The sequence below is a fragment of the Triticum aestivum genome, chromosome 3D, assembly GCF_018294505.1.
Source record: "Triticum aestivum cultivar Chinese Spring chromosome 3D, IWGSC CS RefSeq v2.1, whole genome shotgun sequence".
Classification (NCBI taxonomy): domain Eukaryota; kingdom Viridiplantae; phylum Streptophyta; class Magnoliopsida; order Poales; family Poaceae; genus Triticum; species Triticum aestivum.
Window position 1 is genome coordinate 348,101,935 of NC_057802.1, and position 8,687 is coordinate 348,110,621.

General features: G+C 51.8%; 1 pseudogene; it reads right to left on the reverse strand.

Moving 5' to 3' along the window:
• Positions 1–6,788: 6,788 nt before the first annotated feature.
• LOC123081202 (uncharacterized) lies at positions 6,789–6,927 on the reverse strand (annotated as a pseudogene).
• Positions 6,928–8,687: the final 1,760 nt, after the last annotated feature.

An 8,687-nucleotide genomic window follows, 5' to 3' on the forward strand; every position in this document is an offset into this window, starting at 1 on the left:
GCAACTGTAGCACATAATGGAACTTGTCACCTTTAGGGGAAGCCAACACGACTCCAGCCCCCGAGCCCTCCAACTGCCTGGACCCATCAAAGTGGATAGTCCAATATGTGTTATCCGGCTTCTGCTCGGGCACTTGTGACTCTGTCCAGTCATTGATGAAATCCACCAAGGCCTGAGATTTAACAGCAGTGCGTGGCACGTACTTGAGACCATGAGGTCCAAGCTCTATAGCCCACTTAGCTACTCTCCCTGTGGCCTCTCTGTTTTGAATGATATCACCAAGAGGGGCAGAACTGACCACAGTGATGGGATGACCCTGAAAATAATGCTTAAGTTTCCGGCTCGCCATGAACACTCCATAAACAAGCTTCTGCCAATGCGGATACCGCTGCTTGGACTCAATGAGCACTTCGCTGACATAATAAACCGGCCGCTGAACCGGATGCTCCTTACCCTCCTCCTTGCGCTCCACCACCATAGCCACACTGACGGCTCGTGTGTTCGCCGCCACATATAATAATAAGGGCTCCTTATCAACCGGAGCAGCAAGGACTGGAGGCTCTGCCAGCTGCTTCTTCAAATCCTCAAAGGCAGTATTAGCTGCATCATTCCAGACAAAGTTATCAGTTTTCTTCATCAACTGATATAATGGCATGGCTTTCTCACCCAAACGGCTTATAAACCGGCTTAAAGCAGCGATGCGACCCGCCAAGCGCTGAACGTCATTTATACACGCCGGCTTAGCCAGGGAGGTGATGGCCTTGATCTTCTCCGGGTTAGCTTCAATGCCTCTGTCAGAAACCAAAAAACCCAAGAGTTTGCCTGCAGGAACACCAAAGACACACTTGGCTGGGTTAAGCATCATCTTGTAGACCCGGAGATTATCAAAGGTTTCTCTCAAATCATCTATCAGGGTTTCCTCTTTTATGGACTTAACCACGATATCGTCCACATAAGCATGAACATTGCGCCCAATCTGTTTATGAAGACAGTTCTGTACACAACGCTGATAAGTCGCCTGTGCACACTTGAGTCCAAAGGGCATAGACACATAGCAGAAGGCTCCAAAGGGAGTGATGAACGCCGTCTTCTCCTGGTCCTTAACTGCCATTTTAATCTGATGATATCCGGAATAAGCATCCAAGAAACTTAAGCGCGCACAACCTGCCGTAGCATCAATAATTTGATCAATACGGGGAAGGGCAAAAGGATCAGCCGGACACGCCTTGTTTAAGTCCGTGTAGTCCACACACATCCGCCAAGTGCCGTTCTTCTTGAGTACGAGCACCGGGTTAGCTAACCACTCTGGGTGAAGACTTCAACAATAAACCCGGCCGCCAAGAGCCGGGCCACCTCTTCACCAATAGCTTTCCGCCTCTCTTCATTAAACCGCCGAAGGAACTGCCTGACCGGCTTAAATTTCGGATCAACATTGAGAGTGTGCTCAGCGAGTTCTCTAGGTACACCTGGCATGTCAGAAGGTTTCCATGCGAAGATGTCCCTATTCTCACGGATGAACTCGATGAGCGCGCTTTCCTATTTTGGATCCAGATTGGCACTGATGCTAAACTGCTGAGATGAATCTCCTGGAACGAAATCAACAAGTTTAGTCTCATCAGCTGACTTAAATTTCATTGCCGGCTCATGCTCCGTAGTCGGCTTTTTCAGAGAGGTCATATCTGTTGGGTCAACATTGTCTTTGTAAAACTTCAACTCCTCTGTTGCACAAACAGATTCTGCATAAGCTGCATCGCCTTCCTCACACTCCAGAGCCACTTTCCGGCTGCCGTGAACCGTAATGGTCCCATTGTGACCCGGCATCTTGAGCTGTAAGTACACATAACACGGCCGTGCCATGAACTTGGCGTAAGCCGGCCGCCCAAATATAGCATGGTACGGGCTTCTTATCTTGACCACCTCAAAGGTCAATTTCTCCACCCTGTAGTTGTTCTCATCTCCAAAGGCCACTTCCAATTCGATCTTGCCGACTGGATAAGCCGACTTACCAGGTACCACACCATGGAAGATAGTGTTTGACTGGCTGAGGTTCTTATCAACCAACCCCATACGGCGAAAAGTCTCATAATAGAGGATGTTGATGCTGCTGCCTCCATCCATGAGCACCTTTGTGAACTTATATCCTCCCACTTGAGGAGCCACCACTAAGGCCAAGTGGCCCGGGTTATCCACCCGGGGAGGGTGATCCTCCCTACTCCACACTATAGGCTGCTCAGACCACCGCAAGTAGCGTGGAACCGCCGGCTCAACAGCATTCACAGCCCTCTTATGAAGCTTCTGATCTCGCTTACACAGACTGGTGGTAAACACATGATACTGTCCACCGCTAAGCTGCTTTGGATTGGTCTGATAACCCCCCTGCTGCTGTTGATGACCCTGGCCAGACTGTTGATTAAAGCCCCCTTGACCGTTCTGAGGATTAGAATTTGAGCCGCCGCCCGGGCCATGAAAGCCGCCGGCGCCTGAGCCGCCGCCCGGGCCATTGTAATTCTTAAAGGCCTTCATGATTGCACAATCCTTCCATAGATGAGTCGCTGGCTTCTCTCTAGAGCCATGCCTTGGACAAGGCTCATTCAACAGCTGCTCCAGCGTCGGGCCTGACCCGCCGCCTCGGGGAGGGGGCCTCCCCTTACGTCGCTGGTTATTCCCTTGTGAGCTGGCGTTGGCTACAAACTCTAGGCTGCCATCGGCCTTGCGCTTGCCTCCTCCTTGGTTCCCCGGGTTATGCTGAGGACCCTTGCCATTGCCGTTCTTCTTTCCCTTCCCTGTCCTTTCATCATCTGAAGGGGGATCCTTGGTACCATCAGAATCGGCGTACTTGACAAGAGCCGCCATTAGTGTACCCATATCACTGCAGTCGCGCTTAAGCCGCCCGAGTTTCATCTTCAGGGGCACAAAACGACAATTCTGCTCCAGCATTAAGACTGCTGAGCCGGCATCCATCTTGTCTGACGAATGTATGATCTCCTTAACCCGGCGAACCCAATGTGTCGTAGACTCACCCTCCTGCTGCTTACAGTTAGTCAAATCCACAATTGACATAGACTGCCTACAGGTATCTTTGAAGTTTTGGATGAACCGGGCTTTCAGCTCAGCCCAAGACCCGATGGAATTCGGTGGTAGCCCTTTCAACCAAGTGCGGGCAGTCCCATCCAACATCATGGTGAAGTACTTGGCCATTGCCGCCTCACTGACCTCCAGTAGTTCCATGGCCATCTCGTAACTCTCGATCCAGGCTGCGGGTTGTAAGTCAGCTGTGTAATTAGGCACCTTCCTAGGGCCTTTGAAGTCCTTGGGTAGACGTTCATTGCGGATAGCTGGCACTAAACAAGGGACACCCCCAGTCCTGGTAGGGATACCCACGTCGACGGAAGTCGTCGGATAAGCCGGGGGGGTCTGGTAAGCCGTTAATTGAGGCACCTGCTCCGCCTCTTGCCGCGCTCTGTCCTGGTCTGCTGCATGAAAGGCTCCGTTATGAGCCGGGCCATGGCCAGGGGGCGGGTCATGGCGTCGGACGTTACTTGAGCCGGTCGCTGAGACCATGTGCCTGCTGTAACTCGGGCTCCGGCCTGGACGAGGGGTCGAGTGGATCCTGTCCCGGCTGTAGGAGTACGCCTCTTGCTGCGCCAGTGCTGTCTGAAGGAGTTCCCTGACCCGGCGGGTTTCAATAGCCGTCGGAGAGTCGCCGTCAACTGGGAGAGCCGCCAGCCGTGCTGCCGCAGCGACCATGTTCTCCAGCGGGTTATTATAATGACCCGGGGGTATTGGCACGTACTGAGGCGGGGCAGGGGGCACCTGGGGAGGCCCCATCACTCGTGGCTGAATAGGGGTCCAGACCCGGGCACTATGACCCCTGGCGGGTTACTAGACCCTGCACCTGGCGTGTTGAAGAGGTTGCGTGGATCGTAAACCGGAGGGAGTCGAGATTGGGTCTTTTGATGCCTCCTTCTCATGACCTCATTGGACGCGTTCTGATCCATCGTGAGTTGGAAGGACTGCGCCTGGATTAGCTGGGTTTGGGCATCGAGAGCCGCCCTCTCCGCAGCCAGCCTGATCCCTTCCGCTGCAAGCTCCTCCTTAGCTTTCACTAGATCCAACTTTAACTGTGCCACCTCCGCATCATGCTGAGCTTGATCCGCCGGGTCAACCGTGGCGGTTAACAGGGCCGTCATCTTGTCCGTGAGATCCATCAGCACCTGAGCCGGAGAAGGCACCGGGTTTCCCGCTCCAGCAGCGGGGTTCTGAACAGGCTGCGCACCGGCCATAAAGATTCCAACCTGACTTGGCGGCTCAAACGGGTCCGGAATACTGTCACCATCGGAGCAACCCATGAGCCTGCCATCTTGAAGTTGATACGACGAGTTTGACTCATCGGTGGCCGACTCGCCGTCAGAGCCGGCGGCCGTCTCATCACCAGATCCAGATCGATCAGAGAGTCCTCCATGGATACACCCCACAAAAGCATGCCTTAAGGCAGGCCGGGCCCGGGCGGGTCGTGCACGCTGAGCCGTCTCGATGAGATCGGCGCAGAGATCCGGCTCAGGGCCCGGCTCACCAATCTTGCCAATGAAAACATGAATTCCGCCGAAGGGGACCCGGTACCCGTACTCAATTGAGCCGGCGTCGGGGCCCCAGTTTGCATCGTCGATGTAGAGCTTGCCGCGACGACTCTTGGTCATCCGGCCCACAGCGTATCCCTTGAGCCCTTCGAAGCTGCCCTTCAAGAACTCAAATCCACCGTGCGCTGGCCCCACGGTGGGCGCCAACTGTCGTGGAATTGTCACGGCAGATGTCCTCGAGCTAGGACTTAGTCGTGGAGCCATCGCAGCTAGGAAGCTTGAAGGGGTTAATGCGGGACAAGGAACACGAGGGTTTATACTGGTTCGGCCCCTTACGGTGAAGGTAAAAGCCTACGTCCAGTTTGAGGTGGTATTGATTAGGGTTACGATCACCAGGGAGCTAAACTGCTATGCCCGGCTCTCGATGAGATTGTTCTTGTCCCTAAACCGCTGCCGGGTCGTCCCTTTATATAGGGAGGCTGACGCCCAGCAGCTCTCAGAGTCCCGGCCGGCTCATAAGAGTGTCCGGCTCGGACTCTCAACTATTCTTGCCTTACACTACAAGTTCTACCATAATAATGATTGTAACTACGGGCCTTAAGCCATATCCGGGTCTTAAGCCCATCTTTGGCCCACCGTCTTCAAGCTTGGCGCCGGGCTTCTGGCAATGACCATATGAGTAACCCGGCCCCTCCTGGCGGGTGACTCTAAGGTCTATATCCTCAACAGGATATGAAACTGCGCGGTGTCTCTAGCATTGCCTCCGAGTTAGAGCAACTCCGAGGACACTGTTGCCCAGAGCAACGTGGTCGAGAGTTGCGGCCGGAGAATGCCGTCAGGCCACCCAGAAGAAAGTGAAGATAGTTTGCATGAAGAAGCACTCGAACTAGGAGCATGTTGATATGTGCACATCCGTACGCTTGTCCAAAATTAAGCATAGAGCGCCGGCAATCAAGACGCTAGACCAACTCAACTAGTGCCTCGAGACCCGTTTTGTTGGTGAGCGGTGACATGGGAGTTGCAAGATTTGAAAAAGGCTTTATACTCCCCCCGTGGATTGGACAACAATAATTTTGCTGTCAAACTTGCGTTCTACAAGTGCATGAAATTTTTTGAACACTTGAAAAGCATCAGATCTTTTCTTGAGAAGGTAAATCCAAGAAAATTTGCTATAGTCATCAATGAAGCTAACATAGTATGTGTGTCTACCAACCGAGGTGGGGGCAGGACCCCAAACATCAGAGAATATCAATTGCAAAGGTTGAGTGGAAACACTAGTAGATATGGGATAAGGTAATTGATGACATTTTGCTCTTTGGCAAGAATCACAAATAGTTTCAATATTTCGCTCACCAACAAACAGGAGCTTATTTTTCCTAAGCAAACGTTCAACCAAAGAAAAAGATGCATGTCCTAAATGATCGTGCCATCGTGTGGACGAAAGCTTGATAGCACCGCAAGCTTGTTTATTTGATCTTCTAAACTCCGGAATCAACGGGTAAAGCCCTCTAACACATCTACCTCGATAGAGAACTTTCCTCGTGGCCTGATCCTTGATCAAAAAGAAGAAAGGATGGAATTCAATGAATACATGATTATCAATAGTAATACGATGAATGGAGAGAAGATTTTTGTTGGCACTAGGAACATGCAAAAAATTTCTAAGATGAATCTTGCGAGAAGGGGTACGTATAACCGAATGACTTATATGACTTATCCTCATACCTACACCACTTGCCGTGTGGATTTGATCTTTGCCATGATATTTCTCACGAAGAGTCACCTTCTCAAGCTCTCCCGTGAGGTGGTTGGTGGCGCCACTGTCGAGATACCAGTTAGTATCGACGCCATATGACCCATCAACGGCGGCAGCCACCTTGTCATCCTCATCAGAGGAGGCTTCGTCTTCATCGAAATGATACCAGCAGTCCTTGGCCGTGTGGCCAGGCTTGCCGCAGATCTGGCAATGTACGACATCAGGACGTGATCTGCCCGAGCCGCCACCGCTGCCACCCCCGCCGCGACGGCCCCTGTTGTTGGTGAAGTTGGGGCGTCCGCCGCGAGAGGAGTTGCTGGAGCTACCACCGCCTTGCTTGCCCTTGTGTCGAGGAGGACCGCGAGAGCGCGATGAGTACCCGCTGCGCCCGCGAGTGGCGGTGTTGGCCGAGGACTTGAAGCCACCGCCGGTGCTGTGAAACTGTGCCACACACTGATCAAAGTTGCTCAGCATGGAGTACAGCTCGTCGAGGGAGACTGGCGTGACACGGCCATCGAGGGCGGAGACGAGAGGCTGGTAGTCCATATCCAGCCCATGCAGCAGGTAGGAGATGAGCTCATCGTCCTGGATGGGCTTGCCGGCCGCGGCGAGTTCATCGGCAAGGCCACGCATATGAGCATAGTATGCAGCAACCGATTGGGTGCCCTTCTATGCATTGATCAAGGCAGTGAGAATATTGTTGACACGACTCAAAGATTGAGAGGAAAACATGCCTGCAAGCGCCACCTAGAGGGCATGTGCGGTGGTGACCGTGGTCACCGCGATCAGCACCTCTTTGGAGAGGTTGTTGAGGAGGTAGCCGAGCACTTGCTGATCCTCCCTCACCCAGATGGGATGGAGAGGGTTGAGCTCAGATGACTCCTTGCCGTCCTTGTCCTTGGTGACGAGGAGGCGGGTGGGTTCCGGCATCGTTCCATCGACGTAGCCGAAGAGCCCAGCTCCCCTCAGCTGCGACGTAACCTGAGTTCGCCACGGGACGTAGTTCGTCCGGGAGAGCTTCTCCGTGACCTGGCCAAGATTGCTTGGGGTGGCGCTGGAGGAAGACATGGCTTGGGACTATGGAGCAGCTAGGGTTTGGAAGAGGAGGCTCTGATTACCATGTGCGAATAGGCGAAAGCGTCTTACCCACCGTGGGAGCGCTGTTACATGTTATATAGGCCAGGGGCGCACCTCCCTGGGATAGCGCATACAGTAGTTGGGATTACAATCTTGAGAAAGAAGAAAGAGGTAGAGATAAGGAATATGTTTAAGATAAATGTCCTTCCTAACTACCTAATGTATATGCGCAAGTAAGTACCCTAAACGCTACTGCACGCTACCACTGTTACATTTTGCTCTGTGCTCTCATATGCACTGATATGATGACAACTAGTGGAGACGACGTTTTTTCTTGAGCGATACTCATGAGCACGTTTTTGTCAGGAAAACAGTTCTCGGCATCAGACAAGCTTTGGAGTTCTGGATAAAAGCACAAAACTACAAACGAAGATTCACCGAAGGGGGGGGTCGTTGCTCACAAGGCAAAGGGGCGGCCACCCCGCGCCGTGCCCATTACCTTTGGGGCCCATAGTTATCTGACCTAATCCAGTGTCTATAGAATCCGTTCGTCGAGGGTTAGATAATAGTTCATGCCTTTTGGAGCGGAGCGCGCCATCCCTGCTTCATCGGGTGGGGTTCGTCCTAGGGGCTCCAGAAAAGGGCCACGTCACCATCATCACCATCAACCATCCTCCATCAACCACTTCATGATGCTCACCACCTGGAGTGAGTAATTCCTTCATAGGCTTGCTGGACGGTGATGGAGTTGGATGAGATTTATCATGTAATCTAGTCAATTTGTTAGGGCTTGATCCCTAGTATCCAATATGTTCTGAGATTGATGTTGTTATGACTTTGCTATGCTTAATGCTTGTCACTAGGGCCCGAGTGCCATTATTTCAGATTTGACCCTATTATGTTCATGAATGTAAGTGTGTTTGGGATCCTATCTTGCAAGTTGTATGCACCTATTACGTGTTATGATCCACATACCCCAAGGTGACAGTAATTAGGATTCTTTCCGGTGATGACTGTAGTATGAGGATTTCATGTGCTCACCATGTGTTAATGCTTTGTTTCGGTTCTCTATTAAAAGGAGGCCTTAATATCTCTTAGTTTCCTTATGGACCATGCTGCCATGGAAGGGTAGGACAAAGATGTCATACAAGTTCTTATTATAAGTACGTATGACTATATAGGGAATAAATGCCTACATTACATCGATGAATTGGAGCTATTGTGTATCGCTCTAGATTATGACTATTACATGATGAATATTATTCAACACAAATATC